The following is a 27,347-nucleotide window of genomic DNA, read 5'->3' as shown; positions in this document are numbered from 1 at the left end:
CGTGCGTGTGCGTATGTATGCGTTCGTGCGTTCGTGCGTGCGTGTGTGTTAAAGATACTTTGTTAAAGACAGTTTACTACGTTTATAACGAACATGCTTGTAACGAACTGACGGATATAACGGTTTTCCTTGTTCCTGGCCATGGTTGAAATGCATATAACGAACTACGGTTAAAGCGAACTGAAACATGTGGTCGAATTCGTCATAACCGTAGTCTACTGTATACTAATTGCCTGTCAATGAACAAGAACAAGTTTTTCCTCCATGCAGACGCTCTTTTAAAAGTCCGATGGATCTATTTCGTCCCTTTCTTCTCATAACATTCGATGGCTCAGAAAAAGGAAATGTTATAGAACCTAACCAATCGGTTTTTAAGACCCAATTTCGACTGTAAAGTATGCATATAAAGAAAAAATCGACTGGAATTAATTCCAAATGCACCATGCAGCAATCGTGGAGATTCACTGCAAACAAGTGATTTACACTTCATATAAATCAATTCAGTCCCTTCTTACTTAATCATCTCCTTGACGTTTGCCCATTTCGGAGAGGCTGACTTCTTTAAATATTTACCTTCATCACGTGATCAAATTCATCTTTAACAGACTACTATGTCAATACCATTTTATGATGAAAAAGATCGTTGTTTGTACACTTTCCGTCAGATGATGGCTTGTATGGCGGTCTTGGTGTAAACATGTTTCCGTTCAGGATTACTCACAGCGTGGGTCTTGAGGAACTCTTTGTGCTCTTGTATGACTTTTGTCGGAAAATAGGATTTGAAAAACAGATCAAACTTATCAAATCTTAAAGTATTTCCACAATGGAAAAGCGTGTAGATATGCCATCAAATTATTACTTAGGATGTCAAACAACGAGAAAATAGTGTTTCTGTAAGGTAAACTTCTGATTGTGTCAATCACTTTTACCAGTGATTAAACTGTGAGGCAAACGAAAGTACAACGATTGTTTGTCAATGAAAACCTAATGAACTTTAATTTAATTCAACTTTAATTATGTCTATTCAATTATCATTTATCGAAGCAAATGTCTGTGATAAGCAATCTTTGGTTGGTTAATTTCTATAAAAATGTTGGGTTCAAAGCTGGGGTAAGAAACGAATTCACAACGTTTGAAATAACATATACTGAGGTACATAAGAAAGCACACCTGGTGTTTTGGGACTATTCCCATTAAAACCATAAATATTTTGCCAGCAATGTTGTAATTGGGTACAATATCTGTGGTGTTTTGGAAACACTTGCACAATGTTTGTGACAAGGCAGAATCAAAACACGTTTTAAATATTAATGCTGTTTAAAAGAAAATATTTTACCAAAGAATCAGGTGTGTACTTTCTTTTGAACGTCAGTTTATTATGAATTTGTGCCTATATTCAAATGTATTAATTTTCAAGTTTAAGATACCCACTAACAGTTGTGCATCACATACACCATTGGGTTAGTTTCAAAATTTAAAATTATGAAGAAATATAAAAAGCTTTGTAAAAGCATTTTGTGAGTTTGATAGAGGCTAAAATGATTCAAACAATGTTCTTGCTATTCCATTGTGATGCATTTTATAGTTTGTTCATAGTTGTGTTTTTAACTTTATGTTTGCGGGCGTTTGGTGTTTTCATCCTGGTAACATATTCATGACGATTCTAATTTCGGGACTAAATTCAATTTTCAGGGGGCGGTGGGGGTAACCTAGTGGTTAAGGCGATCGCTCGTCACGCCTATGACCCTGGTTCGATTATCCACATAGGTACAATGTGTGAATCCCATTTCTGGTATCCCCCGCCGTGATATTTGACTCACTAACCAACTCACTCACTCACTCACTCACTCACTCACTCACTCACTCTCATTCAGGTCTGCTTGAAGAGTATCCATTTTCAAAACGCAACTTCTTTGTTAGTTTTGGTATTCCACAAAAAATACGTTCTTATTCAGGGTCATACTAGTCTAATTTGCACACAAATATTTTAACCGAGTTATTTCAAACACATATTTCAAAATTAAACTTTTCGCCTTTGAAGTCGACATATTTTTTAAATTAGTTAAACTTTCATAAAACCTCGCAAAACATTTTTGTCGGTTTCGTCAGAATTGTGCATTAATGTTATTAATTCAAGGCTCGAAATTAAAAATGAGGCTCTCTTCTGTGAGTAATGTCTCTTCAACGCGAATGATATTGATTTTCTACATTTTTCAAAACGAATTATGTTTATTAAAATTGCTTCGAAGAAACAGTAAATCACAAGTAACGGAAATGTGCATGCACTTGCAGAGGTGTCCGATGACGTATTAAGCATTATACACGCAAATAATTATAATTCTGCAATTATTCAACAGGTTGCAGGAAGGGAACGGGGTTTCCCAAGGACCGCATATCGGTAGGTTGACAAGAGTTGTTCCCCTTAGTTCGCCAATGTTCGCGTGGCACTCTTGTGTGTCTTTGGATACCTGTCTATGTAAACACGACCTTCAATCAATATCTCGAAACAAATAGCCATATATCGACCTGATCGATCTACACATACTTCTACCCGTGTCTACATATTTTTGCGTTAATATTTCTTGACGTTTTACCGAGGCTTATGTTTGAGATATTGTATTCAAGTGAAACTATTTGGTCTCATTCGATGAGTTTTCACAGTGTGTGCAGTTTATGTAGATTTCAATATTTTTGACGCTGTAACTCTATGATTCCGGTTTAGAATATGACCCTGGAAACGTAGATAACTGTTGATCTTGTGAGCTGACAGGGTGTCGTCGTCGTAACCCGAACCCGTGGATTGTTGCTCGTGTCGTCAATCACTGGAATTGTGAATGAAAATAACCAAATAATTAACCAAGCAAAGGACATTCAGCATCAATGCTCTGTATTCCTTTCATGCAAAGGACATTCAGCATCAAGTATTCCTTTCATGCAAAGGACATTCAGCATCAATACCCTGTATTCCTTTCATGCACAGGACATTCAGCATCAATGCCCTGTATTCCTTTCATGCAAACCACATTCAGCACCAATGCCCTTGTATTCCTTTCATGCAAACCACATTCAGCACCAATGCCCTTGTATTCCTTTCATGCAAACCACATTCAGCACAAATGCCCTGTATACCTGTCATGCTAACACATGATAATAAATATATATCTTTGCGTTGTCGGAGAAACGGATATTGAAATTGCTAATTCGTAAAGTAGAATATTTATTGCCCCTTCATATAACAGTGCGGCGTTGCACACCAAACAAACAAACACCCCTCTGTCTTTCCGGTGTGAGGGTCGACTGCAAACCACCGGTAGCCCGCGCATGCATTCTGATATAAGGACATTTGTGCAAAAACAGAAATAATTGTTTATGTTACATATAGGATATTTGAAAGACACTGTTTTGAAAGAAATACCTACCAACTAAATACCCCTACCTGCCTACCTCCCGACGAACAAACAAGTACGCACGCAAATACACACGCACGCCAATACACACACACAAATACACGCAAGCAAGCACACACACACACACACACACACACACACACACACACACACACACACACACACACACACACACACACACACACACACACACACACACACACACACATATACATACATACATGCATACATACATACTCTGATTTAGTAGGACATTCACATTTATTGCTCAATATGAAAAAGATCATTTTCGGTGCTAGGGTTTATCGAGATTTACGTTCTGTCTGTGTTGGTTGTTTCCAAAGGCTTACTGTTCTAGATCCACTATCAGAGTTCTCTGCAATATCGACACTTCGATCCAACACTTCTTTGAAGGATGGTTGTCAGAAGTCTACACATGTAGTGAAAATGGTTTTGGTTCCAGGAAGGTTTGTATTTCTGGGTATGAGGAAGACAACAAGACGAAACGAGGACCTCGACCCTGTGTGATCCATTTTTCGAACTCAGCCAAACCTATTCAGCAGTTCACTTCACTCGGGGTGCTAAGCCGAACCATTAACAATACCATCAATTCTGACAACAAACACGAGTATCTTTAGCTTGCGTCCACTCACGTCGCTAGTTGAGAAGACCTCGTCTCTCCAAATACACCAGAGTTCAATCACCGTGTATTTTCCAAGACAATTCTATTACGATTTATCAATATCTGATTCTAGTCAGTGTCTGCTTAGTCCAGCAGGCAAAATTTCTTCGAGTGCAGTTGAATTAAGATAACCTCCTCGACCTTCCCAATAGGCCATTGATTCCAACCTAACGGCCAGATATTCCCCCCGTCTGCTGCCTCTTGTAACATTGAAGCGGACAGTGGTCAGATGCCCGTCTGACGTCTTAATTTGACCACTACGGTCCACAACATCAATTATCAATTAGCCAGGCTTCAATTATCGATTTGGTGTTATAATAAGGATGGTATGCGTTATAACTGGGAGAGGACTAGGACTCACCATTCAAATCTTAAGGCGTTGTTAATGAGGATATGTTCACTAATCGCATCCATAGAGAAGTAAGTGTCTGTTCTTGAAATTGTGGACGATACGGAATCTAATAAAACTTGTGCATTGAGCAGTTTCATCACATTTAAATATATATGGATGTTTTCAACAGGCCATAAGGAAGACATTTCATAGTGTGTGAGGTTCGAGATGATTATATAAAGCTCAAACACTGTCAGTGGGTGTCCGATGCTGAATTAGTACATTTGGGTCCCAAATTATATCAATGACAGTCTCGCCGAAGACCCGGGTTCGATTCCCCACATGGGTACAAAGTGTGAAGCCCATTTCTGGTGTCCCCCGCCGTGATATTGCTGGAATATTGCTAACAGCGGCGTAAAACCATACTCACTCACTCAATGACAGTATAATGAAATGTATCGTACTGCCAATATAAAATATATGCTTTAAATAGACACAGACACACAACGAACAGACTGACAGACGCGCACCTGTGTACGCACACATACCCACGCACGCACACGCACTGTTCCTGGCTATGTAAGATAATTTACTTGAATATGTAATTCCTATAAGACCATGAGCCACATGTATGTCCCTAGAATGTTTTGTTAGAATCCGACAATGAAAAAACATTAAGAACGCCTCTGTCCTCGAAAGTTACAAAGTTAAGTTACACAGAAAAGTCAAACTTGAAATAGAATTAGGTGATGATGATTCTGCTGCCGATAATGATGATGATAATGATGACGATGAGGAGGAGGAGGAAGAGGAGGAGCGTGTTGGAGATTTAACGTGCGCTTCCGGGGGACCCGTTTTCGCACTCGTATGAAAGACACCAAAGTTTGCAAATATACTGTTCACACTTTGCTAAGGATCAAATCGTGGATTCGACAGAAAACTATGATGTGGGGTCAAATTTGGTTTAAATATCTATTAGTAAGCTTATTGTTAGCTTGGATCCTAGGTTTCAGTATGTCATTGCATCTTGTGGATCCCATACCTGTTATTGACAGGTGTTGTTTATTTGTCAATGGCTCGTTCCATGATTTGCAATATGGTTGATTCGTACCATGAAAACCATTTTTATGGTTACTCATGTATCAAATGCATAAGTTTAGATTAAAGTGGCTGTTTGCCCAAAGAAGGGTTACCATATCATTATTTATCCAGTTTTAAATGGATGCAATTTCAAATTATAAATCTACGTTTAAGTAAAGTTGTGATTGTTTGTGATCCTTATCAAAGTGTGAGTAGTATACCAGCTATAGAATACTAACTGTGATGGATATGGAAGGATTCATGTACCGCTGTAATATGTACAAATGCACCTTCTCTGTATATGGGCCAGTGGCCTTTATACGACTAAAAACTTGACTAGACCTCCCAGTGAATATTACATATTTTCATGAAACGTGTGACATTTTCAGTCCCAACTTCTGACTTATTTGATTTACATGAAGCGTGAGACAAACCGTACCCCTTGTAAATTGCTAGGTCCCTTAGTTCCATGACTTTCATCATAAATTCCTTATTCCTTGAAGAACGTTGAAAGAGTAGTACTAAGTCCAATATTGGCGTAGACTGATACAGTGGAATTCACCAAATCGTATTGATGGCATAAACCGGTGAAATTATTCGACGTCAATATCGTCATCTCGGAAGGGTTGTCGGGAGGGCAAATTGAATTTCTCAATGCGCTTAGAGCATGCTTCCGGCTAATTGATTTGTCTCAACTTGGATCCTTCTGGTTGAAGAAATTCACATTACTTGGAGAAATTTAGAGCCAGTCAATTCGATAGCAGTTCTATATTCATCCATTTTGATATCCCGAATATTTATGGTTCCAAGGTTAACTGGAATTCGGTTTGGGAGGGTCTCACAGCGGATACGGTCTCGTTCGCGTTATCGATAAACAATTCCGTCGATGAGGAAAAGAACTGGCTGCAAATATTGCAGCGAACGCAAACTTGCCCAACGAGGAAAAAATATTTTACGAGGGCATCTATAAGTTATGTCTTCAGTCGATGAGGAAACTGCTGAGATGTTCGGAAGTCTTCGTGATAACTCGTGAATATCCGGCTTTTAGAATTTCGCGAAGGAATACAACCTTGAAACTATTTCTTGATGGGGCTTTAATTGTACAAACGCGCTTGATGTGATCTGAAATATCCCTAAAAACCCATAATACTTAACAAACTGCGTTCTTCGCTCACCGAAAATATTGATCGGAGTTGTATGAAAGCTGCCAAGTGTGTTCCGTATGTTTGTTTGTTGTTTAACGCTCAGCAATATTCCAGCTATATTCCAGTTAAAGCGTTCGCCCATCACACCGAAGACCCGTGTTCGATTCCCAACGTGGGTTCAACGTGTGAAGCCCATTTGTGGTGTCCCCGTTGTGATATTGCTTTAATATTGCTAAAAGCGGCGTAAAACGAAACTCATTCACTCACTAACGAAAACCGACCTAAAAATAGTGCTTCGTTGTAACTGCCTCTTTGGTTAAAGACTGGTTCACACAAAAATCCAGAGTATTATTAATCATTTTGAAATCGTCGTGAACATCAACTTTCTGTTGTGGTCGAGTAGTCCAGTAGATAAAGCTTGTGCTCATCGCGTCAAAGACCGGGCTCGATTCCTGACAAGCATATACACCAATGCTGGTGCCCAGCATAATGGTTTGGGGCACGAAATATTTCTTTAAGAAATGTTTAAAAACAAATAAACTCACTTTCACGGCGAACCTTGCTACAGCAACAGAGCCGAACAGGATAACACTATACAAGTCTCCCTCTACAGCGACGGAACGCTTCCATCGTCACTGGAAGGACGTGGAATAAAACCTGCCGATAATTGGACTGACCCTGTCGAATACAGGACACGTGTTGTGATTAGTGACAACTGTCAGTATAACCGATGAGTTTCGGAATAGAACGAGTCGGATATGTATCATAGAAATATACATCAATACACTGTCAACACAGCCAGCCTCGACATGTATCGTCCATCATTGGAACAAGTCTATCAGTTCCTTGTTATTTCTTATCAAATAAAGAGCTGTGACAAAACACGTGGAAATTGGATAAGATATCTCTGCTCGTAGTATGTGGTTTGATCATTATATAACATTATTATTATTTGCTTTGAGAGGTGGGGGGGGTAGCCTAGTGGTTAAGGCGTTCGCTCGTCACACCGAAGACCCGGGTTCGATTCCCTACATGGGCACAATGCGTGAAGCCCATTTCTGGTGTTCCCCGCCATGATATTGCTGGAATATTGCTAAAAGCGACATAAAATTAAACTCACTCACTCATATTCACGCCGCATGACTGACTGACTGAGTTTGGTTTTACGCCGCTTTTAGCAATATTCCAGCAACATCACGGCGGGGGACACCAGAAATGCACGCCGCATGAATATAGTTGTGATATTGCTGACTGCCTCGAATTAAACAAAAAACAAAAACAAACATCACTACCACAGAGTTACATTTCCATATGAGGCCGAGTGCACAGTTGCATCCCTTATTTGTGCCAGGAGTCTATGACCATGGGTTTGAATTCCGATTCGCTTTGATAATGTTTGTTAGCAATATAACTGTTGGTTCCCTACCTAAAAAAGTACGTAGCGCTACAACATTCGCAAACCTATAATAAACTATAGAGTTACGACAGGTCGTAACGTTAAGAACGCTTTGTGTATCGGGACCCTGGTGTTACTAAAGTTGTTTCCGTTTAAGTCCTTCATTACCTCGCTCTTTCCCCCACATAAATAAAACATAGCGGCTTCAAATACACATACGCGTCCACTAACATTTCTTCATCAAAATATACACACGCAATACTAAATCTGCAAATATGATGATTTTAATGTACAGTGATAGATACGCTGAATAACGCTCTTGTCAATTTACCTCTTTAATAATTTTGGAAAACGGCACTCATCAAGCATTGCTACAAATAGAGAAAGTTTGAGTTGATGTATATGTATGTATCACGTACTGTACAAACACTGCTGGATACACATAAATAGCTTCAGTGTCTAGTGACCTATATAATTCTACGTACCAATCATTTCTGAAACCAATTTCTGGAATCGATATGGCACTCCGTAAGTTGTGACATTTACTGCTTCACCGATACCATCGAGTGCAGACACTTTCTTACAATTCACTTTATCTTTATTTATCGTCATCAATAAAGATACGCATCCACGATAACGGGACATATTAGGAACAGTTTAAGGAGTTATCAACGTTCGTGAAGAAGGCAATTAGGTTGGAGCTGCGAACGTCATCGCAATAGTAACCCCGGTATCTCGTGATCGAGAAACAAGTACGCATGCGTACACGTTTCGCACGTGAAGCTCGTAATTCTTGGGTTACGAAGTGCTTGCTTCTTGTTGCGGTGTCTATTGTTCGTGATTGAACAGCCCTCAGGACACTGCTCTCCTGATACAATCTTGACCCTCGATATTTTCTTTGTTGAGATAGGTTGTTGTCGCAGTTGTGATGTAGAAATATAGTTGATATAGATCTATGCATAATGATTGACAAAACACGTTTCACCTTACTGAATGACTCGATGACTTCAAGTTTCCCTCGTCGTGTAATATAGCCTACTAACAGCTCCAGCTTGTGGTGCCAACATTTCACAGCTGTTGAGGTACTTGCCTTTCCATGTGTTACCCGTGAAGATCCGGGTTAGAATTAGCCTTCAGCATGTCGTCAACCCGAGATTGTAACGGGATTAACGATTAACGGGATTAGGTTGTCAGGCTTGTTGCCGTTTTGACACATGACGTCGTATCCCCATTGCATAGATCGGTGCTCATAATGTCAATCACTGGATTGTCTGGTCCAGACTTGATTATTTACAGACCACCGCCATATAGCTGGAATATTGCTGAGTGCGGCGTTAAACAACAACGAAACAAATCTTTGCATGTGTTTGTGACGGATGAAACCGCTGGGGCAGGTCACTCTCAACTTTTTGCTAGTTGGTGTTAATTCAAAGAGGCTTTCTCGCTCGTGAATAAGTAGTTGGACTATGGACTCATCTTTTGTCAGAGGTTTCTTATGAATGTGGAAATTGTTTCGTTGCTTTTGCTTATTGAGATCATCATCCATTTCAGACTCCTGGGAGCGCTTGACCGCATGGGAGTGGCCAGATCGAGGACGGAGGGCGTGGTCAGCGGTAACTATGACATCAGTGCATTGATTACACATGTTTCGTTCATCATGACAGGAAGTCTATGCAAGATATGAATACTTATGTAGACTTCCTGATCGAGTCTTCATGCATGGAACGAAACATGGATATATCAAGTCAACATATGCATGCGATTTGGTGATGTGACTTTTCTTATGCTTTTCCTTTTGTCCAAAATATGTATGAATGAATACATCCCTAATTCCATTAAAAAAACTTCAGTAGAGGTTAATATACAAAATGGTCAAGGTATTTTCATTGGGAGATAAAATACTGAAGTTAAATACACTATCTTGTGATATCAAACTTACAAAAATCATATGTACTTCTCATAGGTAATAGGGGTGGAGGGGTAGCCTAGTGGTTAAAGCGTTCGCTCGTCACGTCGAAAGACACGGGTTCGATTCCCTACATGGGTACAAGACGTGAAGCCCATTTCTGGTGTCCACCACCGTGATATTGGTGGAATACTGCTAAAAGCGGCGTAAAACTGAACTCACTCCACTCTCACAGGTAACGAACACCAGATTCTGTTAAATCACAACCGTTAATCTGTCAGATCATTATTCAATAATAAAAACATCCGTAAACCAGGACAGGAACACATTAGTTATGTAAATGAATCGGGTGTTTCGACTGATTAAAATAGTAGCATGAGATGTTTTTCTCTCTTCATTACACAGCAGATATTATTTTAAGACGGGATTAGTGTCGGGTCATATGTTTTTGTACATGTTTTGGACAAAAGGTTTCACGGCTTCAGCAAACATATACACCATCTGTGTGTTTTTTGCACGTTTCTTGAAAGAAATTATATTACATCTTAAAGCATCTGAGTGTTGTAAATCCGTTGATGGTTCTTTTTTAAGCCTTTGGTAAGTAAGGCGAGATTCTTGTTGAAGTTGAATATGCATGATTTCATTTTTTTCCATTTCGCCCGATTCCTATAGTTACCTCGTCCTACATTTTCACATGCATGCACACATACCCCCCAAAATAGAGAATTCTAAATATGAAATATTATACCAAGTATCCGAGTGGTATTCGTTTTCATAAAAGGTCAAACCTTTTTACTTTCTGTGCAAAGATAACAGTTGATGACTAAATTCTTTTTGTTCATAGATTAAAGTTGGTTATTAAAGTTTGCATCACGTTTCAATTAGTTACGAATATCACATACCATACTAGTATGAATAAATACTATTTAATAGTCGTTGATGCAGGAACATGTAAATGTCATGATACACATTAAAATATGTGATCGATATTTCGCAATGGACATTCTTTCAATCCTATCTTTTTCAGATTGCACAACCTACATGTGCTTTTCTTTTGTTCAATAATAGTGCTGTGATTTTAACAAACAACTATGCTTACCACAAAGGCACAATACCTGCAAACATATCCAAATACTGCGCTGTGATAGAGTAGCCTCCCTTTGTACATGGTTGGCACATACATAAACCTGAGAGGTGGACTTTGGTGCCGCAAATTGCTTTCATGGAAGCTTATTTTACATCATCGAGGAAATTACTTCTGATATACGCATGTCAAACAGTTTAAAACAATATGTTTTTAAAAAACATGTCAATAATTAAGCAGTGAAGTCTTCAACTGCAATTTGATGGAACTGTCAACAATTTCAGTAGAAGTGATAGGCAATAGTTGTTTGTTATTGCAATGTATGTTGTCAGTGCCAATGAAACGCATTAGTGAAATTGTCATTTCAAAAATTATCTCTGTTATCAAATTTCATTAATATCGTATCAGTTTGTGAATACAGTATCATCATAACCTCGAACTTCATGACTTCTTGTACTATCTTCACCAATGTCATTTCCATGGCTGTATGTTGTCACAATGTCTTTACTGTTATTAGTAAAATAAGTGAAATAAATGTTAAGAAATAAAAGACATAAGAAAAGTTTTTTAACTTGGATTTCTCTTCACATTAACATTACCAAAGTGATAATAAATTTTTAATAGCATTAAATTCCAATCAAGAGAGTAAAGTAGTTTGAAGAAGAATCTATGATAAAGTCATCTGATGTAACCCCAACCGAAGCTACAGACAGACAGAACCGAGTTGCCTATGACGTCCATCTTTTAACCCAAGCTCACCACACTGCCTGTTGCTGTAACCTGTTTCACCGTTGTGCCTGATATGCAGGTGAGATAACTTATAATTTTAGATTTGATGATTTTTTGGCAAACCACTTAGTTAGATATGTTGTTTACAACTCTAATATCACTGTTGTTTGTTGTTTAGCACTGCACTTAGCTATACTCCAGCATGACCCCTATTCTAAAACAGTTACACTGCTGGCCCATAAGAGCTAGAGTGAACTTTAAAGTTTTAACCCTTGTCTACCAGTGCATACTAGGCACTGCTCCGGCCTATCTCAAAGAACTGTTCAAACCATATCTTCCATGCAGACAGCTTCGCTCCAGTGACAAAAAACTTACTTCACATTCAAAAATGGAAGTTGAAATCCTATGGTTTTCGTTCCTTTCAAGTGGCTGCCACGATGAACTGGAATGAGCTACCTGCTCACCTTAGAACAAGCCCAACAGTCACATGTTTCAAAGCAAACCTAAAGACATACCTTTTCTCTATGTTTTACAAGTGACTGCTAAATTCTATCTTGTCTGCGGTATGAGCATGCTGTCGGTGTGGATTTAGCGCAATACAAATGGACTAATTATTATTATTATTACTCCAGCTATATGGTGATGGTATGTAAATAATTGTGTATGGACAGGCAATCCAGTGATTTACACAATTGGGAACTGATGACATGTGTCAAACAAGTCAGTGAGTCTGACCACCCACCCCCGTAAGTAGCCTCTTACTACAAGCATGGGTTGCAGAAGACCAATTCTATCCCAGATCTTCACTTGTCTGATCATTCACTGTGAGCAATAAATTGGTATATAAAGATCAGATAACCTTTCAGAGAAGGATGTGTCACCTGAACTGTGTAATGAGCCAATCAGTGTTAACCGTTAGATTCTCAACATTAGTGAGCAAACCATTAAGACCAGAAAGTCTGTTTTCTGTGCAAAAATGAAATTGGACAGTCACTTCCAAATGAAAGTAATGAAGGCCGTACCATATATATAGATGTGAATATTTATTACACACAGTTGTTTTGTGGTTTTTTCTTTTGTTAACATCAAAATTTCGTTAATCTAGGTGGTTAAAAAATGCAGTAGAGCTGTCTGTTGTAGAAAGAACAGGGTAGTATTGTTAAGGTGTCTTTTGGTCCTGTGGGAATGTAAAATTTTGAAGTTGCAGAAAACTTTGAAATACTGGACTGAAACATTTTGAATGTGTTCAAAATTTCCAAATGTTTTCTTTCATGCACAAGTTTTGGACATAATAATATATGTAACCAGATGACCCAACAGGACTTTTTACCATGTATTTCAACTATTTGTAAATATACTGCCTCAAAACATCAGCCTGCTTAAAATATGTGTATTTAACAAAACACCATTAAAAATCAGCATTTATAAAGCAGTTATCTACAATTTAAGTTAGAGTGAGTGAGTGAGTTTGGTTTTACGCCGCTTTTTGCAATATTCCAGCAATATCATGGCAGGGGACACCACAAATGGGCTTCACACATTGTGCCCATGTGGGAAGCGAACCCGGGTCTTCGGCGTGACGAGCGAACGCTTTAACCACTAGGCTACCCCACCGCCCAATTTAAGTTAGAAGTCCAAGACATGCAATTTGTTGAAATGAAAGTAGTATGATACTCATTGACTTTTTGTAATAATCATCATCATGAAAGATCTTCCTCATGTTTGATGTTATGCGGAATCTGTGACTCTCACAGGTCCTCATCTCCCTTGTCATCATAAGAAAAACAAACAAACACAATTATGTTTGTAAATATCTAAAATAATTTTGTTTGTAAATATAATGTTGAAAAACTTATTTAAGTCCAACACAGTTTTCTACATATTTACATATATGTTTGCATAATATTTGCATAATATTTGCATAATAAGGTAGTTTTGTCCATTAAACATCAATAAGGGCCTGTTTGGTGATGATGACGAACTGATTACTTCCTGAGGGCTTTGTACTTGACACATGAGTAACTGAAGAGGGAACTGAAGGATGAAGAATGGGCATGTGGTGCACACTGTCTGATTGGTAATTGGGGTTTTTGAGTGATGAAGCTATCGATGCAGTGTAATTGTCAATGATCCGATATATTAGGTGAGGTGAATTGGGGTTAACATCATATTTAAGATTGTTGCACTTGTTTAACGATGTGCATGGACAGGTCTCGATTTAGCTTTGGGATCTTGCACTGGTGCAACCTGTAACTGCAAAGTGCAACCACATATTTATACCAACCTGTACCCAGTGCATGTTAATATTTTGCTGTTCAGAGAACGCAGACTTCGGTTGGAATACAGAATGAGGAACTGGCTTGGACCAGTGACTCACATGAACAAATGACAGTGATTGAATGAATGTTACTTCTAATAAAATTTAATGAAGTGAGATAAAATTATCTTAACAGACCCAGAAATCATCAGTACCAACACTCAAGCATTATATGTGATTATTACATTGAGCAGCAGGTGCAACCTGCTTTTGTCTGGTGCCACAAAGTTATTACCTAAGGTTGCACCAGGTGCAAGTTTGGCGTGATAAGAAGAATGCTTTAACCACTAGGCTATCCCACCATCCCACATCATGGATGAGCCATGAAATGCTCCTGTAATGGTTGATGTTCTATCATTTATGCCAAAAGTCAAATTAAATCACATTCACAATCAGAGAAAGGAATTATAACTATGTTTTGTACAGTCATCTCTGAGACAGCTTCCAATTATTCTATCGAGGGGCGGTGGGGTAGCCTAGTGGTTAAACTATTCACTTGTCACACCGAAGACCCTGGTTCAATTCCACAGATGGGCACAATGTGTACAGCCCATTTCTGGTGTCCCCTGCCATGATATTGCTGGAAAAGGCTGAAAGCGGCATAAAACTAACCTCACTCACTCACTCATTCTGGTGAACCTCTGTGCTAGAAGTGTGGTTATAAGTTTTTTTAAATGTTTATTGATTTATTTGGAGGCTTGAATGGTGAGATTGGTTTGGGGACTGAATCAATTTTTGCTGACCCCCAAAACATTTTATGTCATTTTTCATGCTCCCAAATCCAAATTCATGTAATTATTATCAGCTCCACAAAATTGAAAAATATTAGATATACTAGAAAAAAATAGTACTGATAAATGTTTTCATGCCAAGTCAGATTTCACCTGCCCTTCCCTTAATTCATGATAAGTCCATTATGTGTTCCAAAGTCTATCTCTGGTCTCAATGAAAGTATACCATATTTCTACAGCTGTCCTTGAGACACTAGGACATTATGATGATAATATTAGATTATACTGATACAAGGACTTTTGAACCCTGCTACTGTGTTACTTTATGCTTTGTCAATGGTGGCGAACATCGGAGTAATGTTCGTCTTTGTGATACAAATGTATCATTATCATATTTATTGTACTATGCAGTCTGTAAAAGCTAAGTTATATGACGATTCAGATATTAGAAAAATCTTTAAATCTAAAAATTCAACCAATCTTCAAAGAATAAAGATTTTACTCATAATCATCGTAATAGTTACTTATAAAAAATAATCACCAAATGTGGCCACTATCCTAAATCTTTGTTTCATATAATCAGTAATAGCTTAGAAAAAAAGACCAGAGGCAGATCCATATGGGGATTGCGTGGGGATGCATCTGTTTCCACCCACCCTCCTTCTCCCCAAAACCCTGAGGAGAATTTCCCTTAATCTTTGGACTTCATGATTTATGTGCAACCCAGGGCTCCAAATTCCTGGAGACCGCCTCAGTGGTATGTAGTGGTTAGAGCATCAATATAGAGTTACTGGAAGATCGCGGGAGTCGATCCCCTACCGAGTACTGAATGGAATTAAAATATGGTATCAGTTGGTCCTGTGCCTGGCTCGCATTAATGGGTACAACATTGGACTCTTGTGTAAACAGGTCAGTATACATAAACGATGATTTTCAGATATTCATACTTCACTGTAAATGGTATCTCAGTGGGCTAGCACTATAAAACCAGCTTCAGTCTGGGCTAGTACAAGCAGCCGCTACCCATACACATGCATGCATTTCATATCCATAAATATTCTCGCCACGCCTTTATCTAAAGCCCTGTTTATGTGCACCACCACCACCTCCAAATTCCTGGATCCGCCACTGCTCTGGATAACCCTAGCAGATTGCACTGCCAGGAGCCGGTGACGCGTCTATAAAGTGTCTGCCCTTTCAAACTTTCAATGGTAAGAGATGAGTCCTTATAACCTTAGGCTAGGATTTATCTAGAAACATCTTATGAACTATGTTGTCTTAACTTATATCTTTTGGAATAGTCTGTGAGATGTGTTTTTATCACTTTAGACTGGTTTCTTTTTACAAGCTATTACTGATCTTGTTGAAACTAATATTCTATATTTATATTTTCCTAATATCTGAATTCTAATATATAACTTGTAGTGGTAATAATTAGTCATTAGTTTTGTAATAGATTATTACTCCATGATTATGTCTCCCAATGCTACCATTCTAATAGCCATCATTGACTAAGAGTTCAACAGCTGTCCTGTTTGGATATCTATTGATCAGCTTTATATTCCTTACTATCTAACAATGCAGGGTTATAAGTACAAGTAAAAAACAACAAATATTGTGAAAATATATATCTAATTCTATGAAAGGTTAGAACTCTAATTTGAGCTGTAGCAAACTTAAACATGTAATTGGCAGAACTTCATGTTTCATTTACCTCCCTTTGACTGTTCATTGCTTGAATGAAGGCATCATGGCATTTGATTTGGATGGAACTGTGTTTGGGTTTTTTTCCATATTGCGAGAGATTATACACATGTATGTTATTTTCTTGGTTTGATTGCTAATATTCAGACATTTTTTGTCATTTCAAAAAGGTCATGAGAGAAATTAACTTTCAAATAAATGTTATGATGTGAGCATGGTTTGTTGCAACTGAAAGTGATAGTTGGTTTTTGCGATATTAATGTCAAGTCTAAAATATTTCTATGGATATATTTTTCTTGACATGACTTGAGATTTAATAACTTCTTTGAGAGGCATTTAGAAGTTGGAGCAGTAAGGAAGGATAATAATATATGGATGATCAACCTCTTCTTTACAGTGAGATCAACTTTTCGGTGTAGGCTGTAACCTTCTGAGAACACTGAGAAAACCAAAATATTAACACATGTTACAAGTATAACCTATGATAAGTTAAAGCTTCTTTGTGGAATGTGTATAGAGTCATCAATTCGTTCATCTGCCCACATGGTCCTGGGGATGGGGTAGGTGGGGGTGTGTATGGTAGCCTAGTGGTTGAAGTATTCGCTCGTCATGCCGAAGTCCCGGGTTCAATTCCCCACATGGTCGCAATGTGTGAATCCCATTTCTGGTGTCTCCTGCCGTGATATTGCTGGAATATTGCTAAATGGTGTCAAACCATACTGACTCCCTCCCTCCTGGGGATGGAGGGCCTGCCCGGAGAGAGGGAGGTTGGTTGTACAATGATGGTACTGGAGCTTACCCTGCTGTACACTCAACAGTACATGTATAAAGCCGTGTCTACTGTGTCTGAGATGGGTATCCATGTACGGAATGTGACATGGTAATCCCGATCACTTCATAGCCTAAGGCGTTAAAATATGGTACTTGTTGGTCCCTGTCTGGCTTCGGCCCGAATGGGCACAACAAGGACTGGTCGTTCGGAGTCAGTGATATTGCTGTCTGATAGGGGTATTCATGCTTCAACTAAAACATGGTATCTCAGTCATGCTACCTCTATAAAACACAGAACAAGTACAGGGTGATGGGGCAGCCTAATAGTTAAAGTGCATCCGCGTCGACATGCTGAAGCCGGGTTCGATTCCCCACATGGGTACAACGTTAAAGCACATTTCTGGTGTCACCTCAACAGTACATGTATATTGCTGGATATATTGCTGGGTATCCATGTACAAAACCACACTCACTCTGTTTACAGGTGTTAAAACACTGAACAAGTACAAGTAAATGCATACCCATGTACAAACTCTTTGCTGTACAAGTGTCAGATACCTCTTCAGTATTTGTTCAATGCTTGACTATTTCATAAATAGATGATAAAATATCAAATGTAATGATCATTAGTCTGGATTAGTGCAAGCAGTCGCATGCATGTACACTGATAAAAATGCAAATATCTTAAACCTGTATATGCCCCAATCCCACTCACCTCATTCAGTGTTTTCTACAGTTATGACAGACCCGTTTACACATTCTGTCAACATATAACCATTTTACTCTCCATGCAAAAGCTCTATCCCTGCAGAGATGATCTAATTGCTGCTATTAAGTTTACAGTATGTCTTAAAATGATAGTCGAGAGATCATGTTCGTGTGAGCTGTATCCCCTCCATCATGTTAATTGCCAATAACGCTATGAAAGGGTTCCCCATTTTTCTTAGTCAGTCATGATGAATTCTTTTTTTGTTATTTTTTGTACCCTTGTCATGGCCACTAGAGGACACTCTGACCTTGTTATCTAAGGCACCAAAATTTCAGAGTTGTTTCCCTTGGGTGCACCAGAAACCTATGCAAGTTGGTACAGTTTTCTGGATTATGTTTCAAGGTTTGACAGTACCATACCAGCACCCATGGGTTTCATCAAAGTGGGCTTTTCTCCCATAGGAAGCTGACCTGCCATAATATGACTAGAAAACTGTTCAAATCGGCATTGAAAGCATCTCACTCATCATGATTTCATCAAGCACAGCTAAGAGTGAGTGAGTGAGTTTAGTTTTACGCCACTGTTAGCAATATTCCAGCAATATCACGGCAGGGGACACCAGAAATGGGCTTCACATTGTGTCCATGTGTGAGAATCGAACCCGGGTCCTCTGTGTGACGAGCGAACGTCATAACCACTAGTCTACCCCACCGCCCTTAGCACAGCTAAGAATCAGTTTGAGGTAGAAATACAGATTAATCTATGGGCACAATGTGTGAAGCCCATTTCTGGTGTCCCCTGCCATGATATTGCTGGAATATTGCTAAAAACGGCGTAAAACCATACTCACTCACTCACTCACAGATTAATCTGGTTCATAGATATATACTGACCAATAGAAACTGAACAGTGGAAACAAAATCTGGAATCTCATTTTCATTATTTATGCATGAAAAACGTCCATACCGTCAATCTGAACTGCAAAACTACTGACATCAGCTTGACCAAAAAATGCACACCATGTGATATGAAGTGACATGTCTATTATGTTCTAACAAAAAAAATTCACACAAATATGGCATTTTCCAGAAACAAGTCATGAAATAGAACATAAAAAGACAAAATGGATCTCCAAAACAGATAGTACAGATCGAGGATATATATAGGTCAGTCAATTTTTAAGTACAGTTGAATCTCAGAAAAACATTTTTGGTTTTGAGGCATGAAAGTGGATGTTGCACTCTGTCAGTTGGAATGTTTAAAGGCACTATATCACCCCACACTTCTCTAAAAATAAATAATGCATTTCTCTCAGTAATACTAACTATCATCCCTCACGGAAGCTACCATATAATTTGTTTTCAAAACAAATTACGTATTTAGATTACAATATTAAATTAAAATGTTTGAATGAATTAACGCAATGTTGCATTAAATCGACTCACATGCCCTCTTCCAGCTGAACATTATTTCAAACGAACCCCATAGAGTTATGTCCCTTTGAGCTCTCTTTATGAATATCCTACACACAACTTGTGATTGAAACCAGTTTGGGAAACAGACAACACAGCATGCAACAATTTTTGATGTACGGAGCAATTGTTTACATCCATATATGGCAAGTGTTCCCTGTCTGGAAGCTGTTTGCCTCGAAGTTTCAATTATCAATATCAGGCATGTCATAAGGGATAGTAAGTCTTTTATTGCATCAATAGGAAGCAAAAGTAAGTGCATATGCCCCAAGATATATAGTATAGGCCAAAATAATGTCGAAAATGTGTGACATTGTGCCTTTAATAAATAATAATCTTTGTTGCATGTTCAGAGACCTTAAGGCAGCCAAACACTTGGGTTTCAATGTGGCATTTAATCCTCCATTTTGATATTTATGATTGAAACTCCAATGCTTATTTGCATCCAACAGAAAGCAGTGCAAGGAGAGGAACTTTCCCAAATTGATCAATTCAGTGACAAAAATTATGTCCGATGCAATTCCCTGTTTTGACTTATACCATGTGTTTCCCAAATTATTTCAGGTAATGACTACCCTGCAGGTAGCCATCGGTGTTCACCTTTTCACGAACACCTGGTATCATCACAGTTTTATAGTGATACAAACACATGCTCTGTCATCGTATGACATGGTGACAATCACAGGATTGTCTGGTTCAGACCCAATCTGTTTGCAAACAATATCATACAGAGATTTCTTACGTATGCGGAAAGGGAGATTTCGGAAAGGGTTTTGTCGCTTCTGTTGTGTATATTCCCAAAGAGTGTGTGTGTTAGATGCTCTGTTTTGTGACTGATAGATTCCTGGAAATTGTGATGAGAATAAAGGAACTTGTATGCTTGATTAATTAAGGAATCAATCAGTTTATTAGATAATGCCATTTTAGTTTTCTCAAATCTAAATTAATAAATAACACATACTGTGAAACATATTTTACCAGTATTTAGTTTTAACATGCTATACTTCTTTAACTGTGTCTAAGTATTATAGGGGCGGTGGGGTAGCCTAGTGGTCAAAGCGTTGGCTCGTCACGCCGAAGACCCGGGTTCGAATCCCCACATGGGTACAATGTGTGAAGCCCATTTTTGGTGTCCCCCGCCGTGATGTTGCTGGAATATTGCTAAAAGCGGCGTAAAACTAAAACTCAGTCAGTCAGTCAGTCTAAGTATTGTAAGTTAAAATGTGCTGTGAATAAGTAATAAAACATTTCAATAATTATACATAATCTCTCCAATAAGAAGAACCTGTATGGTTCCAAATAGGAATATGTTTCTGAGTCGCTATGAAATAATAATGTTCCTCGTGTTCTTGAAAAGGTCAGAGCGGTGGGATAGCCTGGTGGTTAAAGTGTTCACTCATCACGTTGAAGACCTTGGTTCGATTCCCCACATTGCTACAATGTGTGAAGCCCATTTCTGGTCTTCCCCACTGTGATATTGCTGGAATATTGGAAAAGCAGTGTAAAGCCATACTCACTCAATCACTCATGAAAAGGACAGACATAAAAACCCTTCACAAACACATGCAAAGCCAAGTCAACTGTTTATCTCTAAAACACTGTAACATATGTCAAACTCAAAATAGGGAATAACTTCACACGTAACCTTTGCCACTTTATGCATTGTATTAGGGAATGTCCTCCATGTATCTACCATAAAATGTTAGTAGATCTTTGGTGAAGCCTCAAATTTTGTAACATTCCATCAACTTCTATTCAAGTTTCATATGATGCTCTCTGAAATCATCGTAAAAAGCACATGCTCACTTTAATGCCAAAGGCTGCTGTCACTGGAATATCGCTCGACTTAAATAGAAAGTTGACGATCAGGAAGTTGAAGTCATCCCTTATGTTATACAGTCTTGAGGGTTTCATGTTTTAGAAAAAAATCAAATCTTATCTTAAGCTTCTTGTTAACTTCACAGATGACCATATATGGTGCTTGAAATGCAATCACATTTTTTTTCTCAGAACAGTTATCAGAATTCTTTTAAGATCCATCTCACCAGTAAGCTAGCAATGAGATACAGAGACAGTCGGTTATGCTGAAATATGATTTTTTAAGATACTATATCAGTTTTACAAAAAAGGATTAACTGGTATGTCTATGTATGTCTAGACTGTATGTCTTATCTTAAATCATATATACATTTTGTAACTGTAGAATCATAGGATAGTGTAGAAACAAATCCAGCCTGATATAGACAGAGATATGAACATTCTCCTTTTTTGTACAGTGGCACTTTCATGCTGATTAAATGTATTTTAGGAAATATTTGATTTGTCTGGTTTAGAAATTATGACTACAAGCTCTTATCTACCACAGTGTTTCTTTCATTGTGACCTTCTTGGACTAACTTGTACTGATGAACTCTTTATGGTATCGGCCATCAGAACACCGCGGCACCAATGTTGGTGGATCACGTGGGTCAGTATTTTATGAGATCTGACAAAGTCTTTGGAGCCAGTGTAATGGTTTCTGCCGAACCAAACTGGATGGTCATTGGTAGAGGATGTCCAGACAAATTGGTCCGACAATTTGTTTCGTTCAGCCATTGATTGGAATGAAGTTATTTGGAGCGCCGATGGTGTATCTTTAGAATTCAACACAATTACCGGGAGCAGTAACACTGAACAATAACACAGCTTTAGAGTTTTGCAGAACAATTGGACATTGACCTATGGCTTGATCTTAGTTAATGAGAAACAGTTGTCAGGTGATTAGTACATATTTGATAAAAATTCACTGACACAGATTTGTTTGAAAGGTGTCTTTATTGAAATTGGTTTAATCAATTTTAGACCAGCTGAAATGTGAAGTGAATGTTTGTTTGTCTTTGGGAATGTCATTAATATTTGTTTCGACATTTCTTTCTATAAAAAGTTACAATTATGTTTGAATGAACCTAGCTTTGGTGTCCATGAAGAGTGGTGACGGTTTTCCAATTTCATTTTCAACATGGCCGCCATTTCACTTCTGCCCATCAGTCTTGGTAGCATGTTTCCTTATGAAAGTAAATATTCAGCAAGGTTATGGTATTTTACCTAGCATATTTTTGGCTTATGTTGATGTTTTTCCCCAGCTTTGAACATGATGAACAATGATATTCATGAAGTTGTTTGTTTAGTCTTACTCAATTGCAAACCTTTGCTCTGGAGAGGCCAGATTCATGAAGCAGAAATAATGTCTATAATATCTATAAAATATTAGTCTATTAATTCTGAAGTCTATCGGATTTCAGAAGGGCTGTCTCATTAAAACATGTTTTTCATTCATTGCTCAGCCATGCGATATGTATTGCAACATATTACAAGAAGGATTTTTTAACAAAAACTACTTATAATCAAGATAATGCTTGATTTGTAAAGCAAAACAACAACAAAATCACTATGCTTGATTAAGCTTCAATAAAACCTTTTTAATGATGACAAAGTAAAAATGTAAATAATATTTCGCACAAATGAAACAAGGAATGAACAATTTAACATCAACACAGTGGTTACTAGTGTGAACTACATGTACTTTCTCCACTCTCAAAAAAGCCCTGAGATTTTAGACAGCAACTTGACATGGTCAGGACATATCAGAGATCACTGGTCATTAATGAGTAAATATTTAAAACACTCAGATCCAAAACAATGCGAAACACTTGTACAAAAACTTATAAGGAACACAACTTCAAACCCAACTTAACAATCCAGTTAAATGTAATTTTCAACACAAACATTCCCACCACCATGACCACAATTGGTCTAGAGTTGTATAGCATTCTTTGAAATGTCATATTGTATGGTAAAAGTTTAGAAATGTACACTGACTGACTGACTGAGTTTAGTTTTAGGCCGCTTTTAGAAATATTCCAGCAACATCACGGCAGGGGACACCAGAAATGGGCTTCACACATTGTGCCCATGTGGGGATTCGTGACGAGCCAACGCTTTAACCATTAGGCTACCCCACCGCCCAGAAATGTACTCACCACAGGCTGCACCTCTAGAATATTTAGTCCGTGAAGGTCCGAGCTAGAATATCGATCTTCAGTAACCCATGCTTGTCGTAAGAGGCGACTAACGGGATCGGGTGGTCAGGCTGGCTGGTCATGTCATCAGTTCCCACTTGCGCAGAACGATGCTCATGCTGTTGATCACTGGATTGTCTGGTCCAGCCTTGATTATTTACAGATTGCTGCCATATAGCTGGAATATTGCAAAGTGCAGCGTAAAACTAAACTCACTCACTCACTCACTCTAGAATATTGCTTTAAACAAGGAGTAAGTGGACTGTTGGAAAGTTGAAGTATCCCATCAGTCATGAAACCTTATGAAGTGTTTATAAAATCTTTAAATCTGAAACAGATGTTTTTGTTTTTGTTTAATGCTGCAATCAGTCATATTCCAGCTATGTGGAGCTGTCTCTAAATAATCAGACTGGACCAGACAATCCAGTGATCAGCATCATGAGATTTGATCTATGCAATTGGGATATGATGACATGTGACTGAGCCTGACCCCTGTTCCCGTTAGTTGCATATGATGCTAAGATCTAACAGATGAGATGGTTTCGTTGGTTTCTTTCAACACAATATCTAAAAATGAAACTTGCAGGACCTACAATGAAATCTGTAATTTTTTGGCATATTGAAATCCCTTGTTTCCTTGCCATCCTCAGATCCTCCTGAATCACTGCTAAATAAGAAATTACCATTCTTGCATTCTCCAAACCATGTCAACCACTGTGTCTAGACAAGGAATAACTATTTAGGCATTTTGGTCACTTTCTTTGTCATGACAGTCATATAAAGTTTGAAGGTGAACCACTTAATTAGAGCATAATCATCCTCTATGGCATGAGATGAGAGTATTTCAGTTCTGTCATCAGGTGCTAGCTGATGAAACAACGATCTATATGTTCTGGAACTGTGGTCGTAGCAAGACTTGGTTTGGCGCTAATGAAGGTCTTCTTGTTCCTGTTTGACTTGGCTGAGACACAGCAATTATTTTCACTCAGTATGTTTGCCTGTTTGGCAGCTGATCAGTAAGGCTTGGAAGGTGGATGTGAAGTGGATTTAGGTCAGCTCATGTAAATTTGTTTCATGATTTTGTTTTGAAAATGTTTTCGGTCAGTGTTTGATAACTAATTTTTCCATTGATTGAGTAGAAATGAGTAATTACACAAATTTAAATCTATTTTCTTTATAATTTAAAGCTTTTTCTGATACCTCAACCAGACCTTTTCTTCACCAAAGATGTAGAACAGACTCACTTTAGTTTCATATGTAATAGTTTCTTTCTACTTTGTTATAAACACTGGCATGAGGTCAAACGGGCTGCATGACAAAAGGACCCCAAAAAGGGATAATTGAATTTGTGCTCTTCAGGTCTGAAGGTAGAAGTAAGCTTATGGCAATGTGTGTTGTTCATTGTCCACCATCTATCTGTCTGTCTATCCATATCCATCTGTCCTTCTCTGACTTACCCGTGAAGATCTGGGTTAGAATTGTTCTTTAGTAAACCATGCTTGTCTTAGAAAGTGTCTAACGGATCGGGTGGTCAGGGTCGCTGACTTGGTGGACACACATAATCATATCACAATTGCATAGATCAATGCTCGTGATGTTGATCACAGCATTGTCTGGTCCAGACTCAAGTATTTACAGACTGCCGACATATAGCTTTAATATTGCTGAGTGTGGCATTTAACAACAGACCAACCAACCTTCTCTGACTTAGAGGAGAAAGCACCTGAAGCCTCAGGAGGGCATAGCATCCTATTCAATTTGCTTTTTTCACAGCTATAAATCAAAATTTCTTTTACAACAATAAATGACAGACTAATAATCTTAAAGTATCTTCTTCTGAAACATTTCAATGTCTACCTACCTGAAACATTAATAAAGCAGCACTCTCATTCAGACATGTCCTTGACAATAAAACATATGTTATTTCTCAATTTGAAAAAATTCAGGCTTTGAAAAAGTAATCTTTGTCTGAAAGACAGAAGAACGTGAAACATTATGAAGATTTGTAGGACCGTAATATGACTTTCATTTGTCTCCTTGTCCCCATTGTTGTCATTGTCTGTAACAAAAAGTATGGCTATCTTTCTACATAGTTACAGTACAACCAGAAATTATTGAGAATTTAAAGATTGTAAATTTTATATTTTTTTCACTCATTACTCACGTATTAAATGTGAATATTAGCAGAACATAACTCCAGATTCAAAGACAGGTGAACAGTTAGTATTTTGTCAAGTCACCATGGGCAGCAATGTAGGCTTCAATGCGGCGGGGCACACTACTGATCAAAGAAGTTAGAAAGTCGTGGTCCATGCTGTCCCCATATCGGACCACCTCTTCTTTCATTTCAGCAATATTTGTCAGATTTTTCTTATTGACTCTTTCCTTTATAAGCCCCCAAACATTTTCTATTGGATTTAGGTCAGGGCTATAGCTTGGCCAATCTAATAATGTCATATATTGGGTCCAAAACCAGGCCTGTGAATGCTTTGAAAGATGTTTTGGGTCGTTGGCCTGCTGGAAAATCCAACCATTTCCATAGAACACGTGAGCAGATGGAAGTAAATGTCCCTCGAGAATATCTGTGTACCGCTCACTGTTCATATTCCCTTCAAAAATACACAGAGGGGCGTTGCCCCTAACACAGATATGCCACCCCACACGTTAAATTTCGGACTGTACTTTGGGCGCTGATACAAAGGTTTTTTAGTTTGTTTGGTCCAGAATTTCAGTGTATTAGGAAATAGCCACACAGAACTTTCATATGAGAAAATCACATTGTCCCAGTTAAAATTTCTATGCTGTAAGCACCAGTTCAACCTTCACTCCTTTTGTTCAGGTTTCATGATCAGTGATGGAATTCCCCGACTTTTCTGCCAACCCACTGCATACAGCTCAGTTCTAATTGTCTCTTTACAGACAGCCACAGTTCCTCTATCAATCATATCCAGCCTTAAGTTTTCTAAACTCCTTCGTTTGTTTTTAGAAACAAGAATACCAAGCCTCCTCCTGTCACCGACAGTCAATTTTCTGGGCCTACCTGCGCCTCCCTGGTGCTCAATGCCATATCCATTTGCAATATTTTTCAAAACACGATAAACAGTGGACAAAGGGATGCCTGTTCTACTTGAAATCACTTTAGCTGATCTGATGTCCTTGTTATAATACTCTAAAATCAACTTCCTCTTCTCTAAATCATCCATACTGAGGATCACTGAAAATGTCGTCTGCTAGCAAGTAAACAAAGGGGGATAACTCTTCACAAACTAATGAAAAAGGATTAACGGTGTTGTCTCTCTTGAATGAACCCACGCACTTGATAGCTGGTCTAGGTTGATTATACTAGAAATCCAACTAAACATATTCCTAAATTTCTCAATAATTTCTGGTCATACTATACACATTTATGTCATATTGGTGTCCTAGAGAGGGTCAAACCAGCAGGCAGTGATATTCCAGCCAACTCATGACAGCCTTTGAATATTTGAGACCAGCAATATGAGACACTCTCAACCTGACAACCTCCATGACGAATTTTGTTCCAAGCCAACCATCTCTGACTTGAATAGGTAACTTGGAACCAAATCTGTCTTTGAAGTGTTTGAGGCCAGACAAAATGCTGACTCTGTATAAACCCATCAGTCTCCATGACGAATTTTGTCGAAACCCACCCATTGCATAGATAACATGGAGTAAGTGAGTTTTACACCACTTTTAGCAATATTCCACTGCAGGGAACACCAGAAATTGGCTTCACACATTATATCCTTGTGGGAAATCAAACCCGGGGTCTTCGATGTGACGAGCGAATGCTTTAACTACTAC

General features: G+C 38.4%; 1 long non-coding RNA gene across 1 annotated transcript in view; it reads left to right on the top strand.

Annotated features, from left to right (window-relative positions):
* Nucleotides 1-27,347, top strand: part of LOC124280772 — a 181,967-nt gene that overhangs the window by 140,591 nt on the left and 14,029 nt on the right. Inside the window, exons 2-3 of the long non-coding RNA XR_006899765.1 lie at nucleotides 9,593-9,654; nucleotides 11,735-11,839. This is a non-coding gene — a long non-coding RNA (uncharacterized LOC124280772). The remainder of the gene's footprint in view (nucleotides 1-9,592; nucleotides 9,655-11,734; nucleotides 11,840-27,347) is intronic.

The sequence above is a fragment of the Haliotis rubra genome, unplaced genomic scaffold (assembly GCF_003918875.1).
Source record: "Haliotis rubra isolate DU_JTF1 unplaced genomic scaffold, ASM391887v1 Scf273, whole genome shotgun sequence".
Classification (NCBI taxonomy): Eukaryota; Metazoa; Mollusca; class Gastropoda; order Lepetellida; family Haliotidae; genus Haliotis; species Haliotis rubra.
This window is presented reverse-complemented; position numbering and strand designations above follow the sequence as displayed.